This window comes from Mytilus trossulus, chromosome 2, assembly GCF_036588685.1.
Source record: "Mytilus trossulus isolate FHL-02 chromosome 2, PNRI_Mtr1.1.1.hap1, whole genome shotgun sequence".
Classification (NCBI taxonomy): Eukaryota; Metazoa; Mollusca; class Bivalvia; order Mytilida; family Mytilidae; genus Mytilus; species Mytilus trossulus.
The window spans coordinates 88090619-88101831 of NC_086374.1; the positions used below are offsets into that span (position 1 = coordinate 88090619).

The 11213-nt window shown below is 32.1% G+C and overlaps 1 long non-coding RNA gene across 1 annotated transcript; it reads left to right on the top strand.

Annotated features, from left to right (window-relative positions):
• The first annotated feature begins 2108 nt into the window (after positions 1 to 2108).
• Positions 2109 to 9436, top strand: LOC134708272 (uncharacterized). The gene is made up of 4 exons (XR_010105824.1): positions 2109 to 2397; positions 4211 to 4501; positions 4729 to 4844; positions 7947 to 9436. It is a non-coding gene; the product is annotated as an uncharacterized LOC134708272 (long non-coding RNA).
• The last annotated feature ends 1777 nt before the right edge of the window (positions 9437 to 11213 follow it).

Genomic DNA, 11213 nt, shown 5'->3' on the forward strand with positions numbered 1-11213 from the left:
CCTATGATGGTCTTAATGATGTATGTACTATTTCTCACTTGCTGTTTGATAATGATGATATTGAAGGTTAAATTGTATTTGTTACTATACTAGTCAACACAAGAAACGATACAAGACTTTTTTTCAAATTAAAGATGAAGTTTCTCGTTTATAGGACCAATATTGAAGGTAGTGATATTAAATGACCATGAAAATATAAATCCGTTTAAAAAAAAAGATTTTTTGGGGCTTTCGTGACGTCATTTTGCGAAATTCAAGTTTTTTGACAAAATTTACATAAAACAACAATTTTAAAAACAGAAGTTCTAACTAATGATGTCAACCTTTCAATGACAATAAAGACAATGTTTGACATTAATTCTTTTTTAAAAATCGTACAGTTTCTTTGTTTATTTGTAAAGCAAAGTTCTGCCCAACAAGAAATCGTTAAAATGTAAACATTATCAATTGATTTACCATTGACTGTATGTGTAAAGTGAAATTAAAAAGAACGTTAACAATCTTAAAACTAATTCGAAAGGTTCTAAAGTTACAGTGTGTTGTTTTCATATCTAAAACATTGATTTGAGACGAAAACAATTTATTGTTTTGCATTTTTGAGATTTCATAAACACATTTTTTACCCATTTTTTTTCAATTCAACCCATTATATATAATTAGTTACAACATGAACATATTAACTTGATTAGCGTTATGAATATTTTTTAAACGAATTTGATAATTCTATTTGGTACTTAGAAAATTGTGTGACGATTTTGTGTCAAACTTTCCACAAGAATAATTTGCACCCTATGATCGTTTACATGGAATTAAGGTACTCTCCGAAAGGTTTTGATTTTCATTATCACAATTGCATACATTGCAAATGAAAGCCTTTGGAAATAGTGTAACTCATTTTGTTAAAATTTTAATACTCTTTGATAAATTTTATTCTAAAGTCGTGTATCGTTTCTTTTGTTGACTAGTATATATGCTGATGATACTGTTATTTTTGCAGAATCTGGCAGCTGAATTGCAATCTGCACTAAAGTCTAAATGTGATGTTTTTATATTGTGAGACGTCAATGTAACTAAGACCAATGTTATTCTACTTTCAAAAATAGGCAGTGTGAGAATACTCAGTTTTTATATAATAATGAATAAATAGTTGTTATAGAAGATTTTCAATATCTGGGAACAGTCTTTTTTAAGAAAAGGTACACTTTCAAAAAATAAAGCTCGGCTAGTCTAACAGGCTAGGAAGGCCATGCTCTATGCATTGTGTAAAGCGAGAAGGCTTTGTTTACCAGTTGATATTTTGTTACAAATATTTGATGCAATGGTTGCACCTATATTGTTATATGGTGCTCAAGTGTGGGGTTACGAAAACAATGAAATTATTTAATCTTTGCAATAGAATTTTGCAAGTATATTTTGAAGATTAAAAAATGTACTCCAAATTGTATTGTTTATGGAGAGCTTGGTAGAGAACCTATGCCTATTTGTATTAAAGCCAGAATGGTTGTCTTTTTGCAACTTATTTTAAATGGTAAAAAAAAGAAAATATCACGCACGATATGATATGTTATATAGACTTGACGAAGATGATGTGTATCACTCTAAATGGTTACCAAGTATCAACGAAATTTTACTTGAATGTGGTTATAATCATTGTAGGAATAACCAAACTATGGAAAGAAATGTTATTCTGTCGAGACAAGTGAAACAGTTTCTTCATGAAAAATTTATTGAAAATTGGAAAGCACAAATATTGAACTCACCTAAGTGTATTAATTATAGAATTGTAAGACTGAATTTGGTTTTGAGAAATATCTCTCTGTTTCCCCACCTGAAATGATGTATACTATTAATAAATTTAGATGTGGAAGTCACAAGTTGCCAATTGAAGCTGGTAGTGTTTGTTCTATTGATGGATCTGGAAAAAAAATGTGATCTAAGTGATAAAGAACAACTAGATTATGATACATATTTAATTGTAACTTTTTTAAAGGAGTTCATGTTGTTTCTTATTTATTATTTGTAACTGTTTAAGTATAAAATGCCACGGTCTCTTAATTTCATGAGTCTTTAGGATAAAAAAGATCTTTACAAGTCATTTTTATATCAAATGTATTATCACACCTTTTTATGCTCGATTTGAGATCTAAATTTTATTGTTAAAAAAGGCTAGCTGTTGTCAAATAAATTTTGTGAGCAGTTTTAATACCGAGGGTGTGTCTTATTTTGTGAGTTTTCATTGGTTTGGAGTTTTTAGACCCTTCATTGTTGACCAGTGGAAAACTTCCCGCCGAAGTGTTTCAAATAGCACTTTGTCTTCAAACGAACAAGATGGACACATGCAGTTTACAGAAGCAAAATATTTGATTTGAACTGTTCGTGAAACCACACATACTCAAGGTAGATATTAACCCCTTGGTATTTTCCCAGATTATTTTCATTATTAAAAATATGGATCAAAACACGACTTTTGAAATCTTTTTCGAAAAATTAAGATATGATATAGAAGACTATCTGATGAAATTTAATAAGTTGGCTCGTGTTCATTGATCGTCCTGAATATGCATGAAATATTTGCCACTGGACACCAAGTAACCAACAATCAATCGTGTTATTGACATCGGAATAAATAAAAAAAAAATAAACTAGAGCATGCACTGGTTACTACAAAACAAGTGCCTGAGTCGATGCTGTAGCAAGTATCGTGATGTTTGAAAAGGTTGCACCAACTGAAAATGCAGATGGCATATTTTTGCTCAACTATCGATAGCAAAGATTTGAAAATATTTATTTTACTTTTTCGTATTTTACTGATACATGGAATTATATTTCAAGTTTATAGTAGATGCAGTCTATTTGTATTTTTTATAAAGATGATAAAGGCCATAATTCAAAAAGTAGAAGACTTGATTCTCCATTATATTATCCTTGATCCTCGATTTACTTACAGCCGTTTTGGTGGTAATAAATATTATGTACATGGTTTAATCTCAATTGTTTTAACACTTTTTTCACGTTTTTGTTATTGATCTGAGTAAAGTTCAGTTACATAATTTATTTGCAGTATGTCCTTTGTCAGTAGATATTTTTCTGCACAGCCAGTTACTAAAGTGTGAAATGAGTAGATTGTTGTGTAACACCTATATGGTCATGTGATCAAAAGGTTAGAATTTGAACCGATATATGGTCGTGTGATCAATAGGTTAGAATTAGAAGCCAAATCAGTTTAAATTGATTTTTACTTGGACAAAGACCTAGGTATTTTTATGCCCCACCTACGATGGTCCACTGAACATAGAAAATGAAAGTGCAAAGTTCAGGTTAAAGTTTTTGGTCAAGGTAGTTTTTGATGAAGTTAAACTGAGTCACATCTACTTGAAACTTAGTACACATGTTCCCTATGAAATGATCTTTCTAATTTTAATGCCAAATTATAGTTTTGATTCCAATTTCATGGTCCACTGAACATAGAAAATGAAAGTGCAAAGTTCAGGTTAAAGTTTTTGGTCAAGGTAGTTTTTGATGAAGTTAAAGTCACATCTACTTGAAACTTAGTACACATGATCCCTATGATATGATCTTATTAATTTTAATTTCAAATTAAAGTTTTGACCCCAATTACACGGTCCACTGAACATGGAAAATTATAGTGTGAGTGGGGCATCCGTGTACTATGGACACATTCTTGTTTCATTAGAATATTAGGGGACATGAAATATGTTTGAAAGAATTTTAAGGCAATTAATTGATTCAATGTGATCTGTGTTGGATTTTAGATTTTAAAATTTCCAGAAAATTACTTTTGGAGAATTGAATGATTTCACTAATTTTTCATGTTGCATGTGAAATTACAATATGATGACTTTACCCCATTTCTTTAAGTTTATTGATTTATTAGAGTTGTTATGTTTTCAAGCTTTTACTCTTGTATAAACATCATCGAACTGTAACTATAAGTTCTGTAACCATGGTAAAATTCATGATTGATTGTGGGTGCATAACCCCCTGTGGCAAATATATCATGCATTTCAAGTTGAAAGATCCATGTAACTTGACCAGGTATTGCTTCCAAATAGTATCTACCTACAACAACAGGAATAGGGGACACATTCATGTATATGTCTAGGAGACTGACAGTGTACCAACTGAATTTGTTGGCAATAACTTCTCAATACATTTTTTATATAAAAGTTAATTACATTTGGTTTTTCAGAGAATTTACAAGACTATTATCCACAAAATGCAACAGTCTTATTTTGATGAATTGTTGAACCAGAGAAATGTGAAGACTTACAGACACCTAGACTGTATAGTCAACATAACAATGATTAGAGAATCAGACTACAGTGAACATTACAATGATTAGAAAATCAGACGAGAGTCAACATTACAATGATTAGAGAATCAGACTATAGTCAACATTACAATGATTAGAAAATCAGCCAGCTGTATTTCATCAATCAGTTTATGATGAAGCTTTACAGCATTGGAAATGATTACTCAGGTATGTATTGGTTAAAATTTTGAGGTTTGTTTTATAGGATAATAGTGGTGTTTAATTTTATCTTTCTTGAAATAAATATATTAGAAATGAGGTGAAATATGGCATTGATTAAAGGAGATGTACCAAGGAAAACATGTGACTGAATAAACATTTTATTAAAAAAGGATGAACAATACAGTTTTGAGTTTCAATCCTTTCATATATTAAAATAAAATGATATTTTGTAGGGACCAAACAACTGAGCAGAAAGAAGAACCGTATGACCTTGAAGAGTAAGCAATGTATTAAGTATATTTGGGGTTACCAAAGAGTATGGTAAGAACCTCATCTTAAATTATACTTGGTGAGTATTCTTATTGTTGGTTAAATATTAAGCATCATTATGGAAAATGGGGGATCAAGGGTATACACCAACAAGACAGTGACCAAAGGAAAATAAATAACCAAAACCATCTAGAGGTTTCAACTATAGTCTGATGTTTATACAATACGTGAACTTGTAAATCATCCAAAGTCTAAAATATTTGTGAATAAAATGAACAGACTGACAAATAACTTACATACACACAAATATCTGACCTAAGCACATGAGCATGTTGCAGGGTGAAATTTTTTTTAAAAATAAAGCTTGAGCCTGTTTTGTGCAATGCCTAACCATTTAACGACAAAATTTCATACAGAAAACTTTTCAAATTGAGGGGTTTCAAATTTTAAATAAGCCAATTTATGGTTTAAAAAAATAATGGAAATCTTGACTCCCCAACAAGAGAAAAATGTCACTCTTATCATTGAGGAAAATGGCCACTACCTGAATGGTCTTTAGAATTAATTCAGTTGCTCTGGTCATTTTTCAAAATTTAACAATGTAAGTAAATATGGAGTTGTTTGATCAATGGGAGATAACTCTGACCACATGGAATAATTCTGAAAACTTAAAGAGGGGTCCTGATCCTGAAATCCCGGGCTTACAAACACAAAATCCTGAGCTCCCGAAATTTAAATAAATTTAGATCCTGACATCAAGAAATTAAAAAAAAACCAACTTTATCCTAAAGGGGTCAATCCCTAAATCCTGTGCTTTAAAATACCAGATTCCTGAGTCCCAATATAGGTCCTATCCCCCTCACATATATAATTGATAACTAAGATAAAAGAAATACAGAAATTGTTTTGCCTTTTGCCATGCTTACAATCAACAAAAGATTTTTTTCTTCATTTTTCAAAATAAATTCCAAGACAAAGATGTAGGATGCCATTCTTCTAACAAAATACCACAGCATGGAGACCCTAATCAGCACACTAAAATGTCCAAACGTGTGTCCTACATCTTGAAATAAATATAATTTTATAAATGTTCAAGTATCTTCAAAAACATTTTTTACTCATTTCTACTCTGTTGAGACAATTTCACTAGCACTGCACTTTGACTTTGACTAAGACAAACACAATGTTGATTGAAGTTGAATGGTACTAATGACAACTTTGTTGGAGACATGGAAAGCATTTCGTCATTGTTAGTAGTTTTATGGGCTTTCACCTCTTGAGTCACAAAGAACCTTATGTACGTTAGTTCCATTGAAATGTTATATGCATTGTCAATGCTAAACATTTGATTGACTTTGACTGATTTTTTTTTTAGTTTCGTCAGAGTGTAAATGAGTTTGAACAAAAGGCAATATAACCTTTTTTTAGTGATAAGAAGATTTGACTTTCATTTTTGATAAAGTTTTCACCAAATTTATTGTTGATAGCAAGGCTTATGGTTTGCACAATAGAATATGCCTTTTACACAATGAGCTCAGTGGTGACTCCAGGGGTGGGGGGGGGGGGGGGTTCTGGAATTTGGAACCCCCCTTTTTTTTGGCCCATCAATGCATTTGAATGGGAGCATATAGTTGGACCCCCCCTTTTAATCTGGGTTGGGAACCCCCCTTTTTTGGGGCCTATCAATGCATTTGAATGGGAGCATATAGTTTGACTCCCCCACCCCTCCCCCTTTACTCTGGGTTGGGAACCCCCCTTTTTAAAATGGCTGGATCCTCCCCTGGAGCTTGTCACTTTCACTCAAAAAACATTAAAGAAACCATCAAATTCCTAAGCTTAGGTAGGAGCTTCAAATTGTTATAAAAATTACTTAATTATCATTATCTTGTGTATTTTAGCCACCTTCTGCTTAAAAAAAAATACATTTAGATAATTTATCACTTAAAGAGGCATTTGCAATGATTTAGATAAACAATAACAGCACTTTGTTTTTTTTATAAATATTAATAAAAGTGGAATAATGAAGAAATGACTTGTAATTATTAACAGTCATTTTTATAGTTAAATTGGTAAAAATGATCTGAAAAGCATTGCTGATTTCATATTTTTTTCCAAAACCACAATTCAACCTCATTTTGGTCTGTATGCATACAACATTTAATAAGAACCATTGTAGTAGATGGTTGCTCAGCTTGGTCAGATAATAAAAAGAACAGAATGTCAAAATAAAACGGTTTTGCCAACAAAAAATATTATTTCAGTGGTAAAACTCAAATGTTTTTGCTTCAATTTTTTACTCACTTGAGTGCAATTATTTGCAAAGTACAAATCTTATACAAAAGAATTATGTCTGAGACAACAACCCAACCAAAGAGCAAAAAACAGCCGAATCAACTAATGACTCTTCAACTCAGCAAGAAAATCCAGCATCTGGAGGCAGGCTTCAGCTGACCCCTACACAAAAATGTTCACTAGGTCAGTGAAAGTGGATGTCATACTAAACTCAAACATATATTAAAATGAACTGAAATTAAAAAACCTACGAGACTAACAAGGTCCAGAGGCTTCTAACTGTCACGGAATAGAATTTCCTTCATAATATAAGTTCCAAAAGGAAAAAATGTTCTGGAATATTATTTCCAAAGGAATAAATATTACAATAAATGTTCCCAACGGAATAAATGGTATAGAACATTTGTTCCAACAGGAATAGATATTATGACAAGGTGTATAACAAAGTTTCCATTGGAACTTCTGTTAGGTGGAACAAATATACGTCGACATAACAAGGGACAGGTGCAAAAATGCAGTGGGTTAAACACGTTTTGAGAGATCTCAACCCACACTTATACCTCTATGAGCCAATGTAGAAAAAACAAACACAGCAATTTGCACCGTAAAACTCATTAAAAAGAAGTCTGTGTCCAACTTCAGAAAAGGTAACAAAAGAAACAGACTAATAATTTGTGTATTTTTACAACATTTACAAAGCTAAATTTTGTGGGAAAATAAAGTAAAAGTTAAATTAAAAAAGAAATATTTAATTTTGAAATTTATTTCAAAGGAAAGAAAATAAAGTTTAATTGATTTTATTCTTATATGTGTAATGTTGTTTATGTATTTATATTTCATTTCAGAGTTCAACAACAGATTATTAATTCTATAATTTTGATTTTTGCAGATTGCAGCAGTGGGATGTTACAGTCATAGACGTTGGATAGACTCCGTTGTACTAGGCCAGGGAGGGTAGCGCAGAGTTTCCGCAGCACTATACAATAGTAGCAAGATCACTCTACCATGAGCTTGTTAAAGGGCCCGTTTGATGAAAGTGACACCAACGTTCTCCACAACACTACAGATTTGTTTTTGCAGATGCAGCCGAGAGGATGTTTCAGTCATGGACTCATTTGATGGAAGTGGCACCAACATTCTCAAACACTAATAATTTACAAATTTGTTTTTGTTGTAGATGCAACCTCAGTCATACACCCTAGAGTTTGGCTATGTTGTGACAGAAGAAGAGTGGCATATAGACTTCTGTATGTCCATTTTTATGGAAGTGACAAATTACTAATCTTTCTTCTTATATCCATTTCAGAGTTCTTACAAAGATGCATAGGTATAAAATATTTATTATTTTTTGTCTTTTGGTGTATTTTTGTCAATGAGTTAAAACCCAAAGAACAGTACATCGATCAGAAGTAATAAGTTTGACTAGTGTAATTTGAGAGAGAACACTCTGGAACACAAAAAATATCCTACCTCATAAAAATTTAACACGACATCTTATTTTCACCTTTTTTCATTGAAGCAGCACACAGTGTAGTCAAGAATGTATGCATGTCCTTGAACTTCTAGAAATACAATACCTCTAATAGTTAAAACAGTCTGGTATAATGGTCAACAAGAGCTACATAAAAAAAAAGGAAGATACCAAAGTTAAATTAAAAAAATATGTATTAAATTTTTGAAATTTACCTCAAAGAAAATAAAATAAAGTTTAATTGATTTTTTTCTTATATGTGTAATGTTGTATATGTATTTTTATTTCATTTCAGAGTTCAACAACAGATTATTAATTCTATTATTTTGTTTTTCGCAGATTGCAGCAGTGGGATGTTACAGTCATAGACGTTGGATAGACTCCGTTGTACTAGGCCAGGGAGGGTAGCGCAGAGTTTCCGCAGCACTATACAATAGTAACAAGATCACTCTACCATGAGCTTGTTAAAGGGCCCGTTTGATGAAAGTGACAACAACGTTCTCCACGACACTACAGATTTGTTTTTGCAGATGCAGCCGAGAGGATGTTTCAGTCATGGACTCATTTGATGGAAGTGACACCAACATTCTCAAACACTAATAATTTACAAATTTGTTTTTGTTGTAGATGCAACCTCAGTCATACACCCTAGAGTTTGGCTATGTTGTGACAGAAGAAGAGTGGCATGTAGATTTCTTTTATGGAAGTGCAAATAACTAATCTTTCTTCTTCATATCTATTTCAGAGTTCTTACGAAGATGTATAGGTATGCAGTATTTATTATTTTTGTCTCTGTGTATTTTTGTCAATGAGGTAAAACCACAGAACAAATCAATCAGAAGTATTAACTGGTGTAATTTGAGAACACCCTGGAACACGAGAAATATCCTACCTCACAAAATTTAACATGAGACATCTTGTTTTCACCTTTTTTCAAGGAAGCAGCACACACAGTGTAATCATGAAGGTATCCATGTCCTGGAACATCTGGGAATAGCATATCTCTTATAGTATTTTTACTACTATCCTCAAAATTCAAACAAAACAGTCAGATATTTTGATCAACAAGAGGTACAATCTCAAACCATGTGGTGAAAAAAGACAACACATAACCAAAAAAAGTGACAGAAAATTGTCTACACTGACAACAAAATATTATACAGCAACAACCCATCCAAAGACCTGAGAGATTCTCAAGCACCAATTCAACCAAAGACCAGGGATGATCTCCAGCACTGAGCACCAACCAAAACAAAGAACAGACATGAACTAGGGCAAAAAGCACCAACCCAACCAAAGACCTAAGAGGTTTTCAGGCACCATGCAACCAACTAAACTAAATTGCCAGGGATGATCTCAGACACTATGCACCAACCTTTCCAAAGATCAGGGATGCTTTCAGGCACAACAACCTTACCAAAGACCAGGAATGATCTGACACCAAGCACCAACCAAAACAAAAAAAAGGGTGATCTCAGACACCACAGAATGTTAGCAAGTATTTGATATGTTAACTTATCTACTACTTGTGTAAGTAAAATGTTTTTTTTTCATTCTGTGCTGCATTTATTCTATCAAAAATTGTCAAAATGCAACATGAAATTTTTATGTGTTTTTCATCTCTTTCTTCAAAATGTTTTACATATTGAAATTTTTTGAAAATTCCATTGGACTATCAAAAATAATTAGTAAATAATTTCTTAAATAATTTTTTTTTTATTGGAAATGTTAATTTACTTTAATCAACAAATATGAAAATAAATGTTCAAACCTTTTTCATGCATAACCAAATTAATAAATGTGTTAAAAAAAAGATTACAAATAAAAAATTTCTATATTTTTTTTTTAGAAAATTAAGATATGCTTCTAAGAGTTTTTACAATTGAACTGTTCCAGAATATAATAATGTATTGTTTTTTACAGAAAATATAAGGTAAAATGACAAATTATGATTCGGGTTTACATGAAAACACTGATATCTTGAATGACAGTAGCATAGGTGGATCCAGGGAGCCTTGCCCCCCCCCCCCCCCCCTTTTATGGGTAAAGGAGTAAGTTCGGTAACTGTTTTTGTCAAAGTTTTTCTAACACGTTAATTTTTACATCCCAAAAAGGTCAAAATAAGGGATTTTGGTGAAATTTGTCAAAATAAGCCAGATTGCAACCAAATGAAGGACCAGGAAACATAGAGCGCAGGCGTCGACAAGCTTAAGATTCAAATAAGACGTGTGAAATGTCTTCACAAACATTATTTTAAAAGATCTTTGTTGTCGAAGTATGCGCTCTATATTTCCTGTCCAATAATCTATGGAAATTTACCCATTTTCATTGATTTTTTCGTGAAAATCAATATGAGTTCAACTTGTGACGTCATAATGAAACGCAGAAACGTAAAATTTCCAACAAAATGGTGTATATCCTAGCTAGTCAATGGATTAGCTGTAATTTATCGTGATATTGGTCGATTAATCTGAATTTGAAATTTACGCTAAAAATGGGGCCATTTTAGGACCTTATCGAACATACCCCTTTTGGTTGATTATATAAGGAATCACTGTAGTATGACTAGAGGGGGCCCCCTCATGAAAAGTTCTGGATTCTGCCACTGAGTAGCGAAATAAAAATTCACTAAATTAGAAGGGGAGGCAAGTTGTATAAAATAAGGGTGTCAATACGATATGGTAT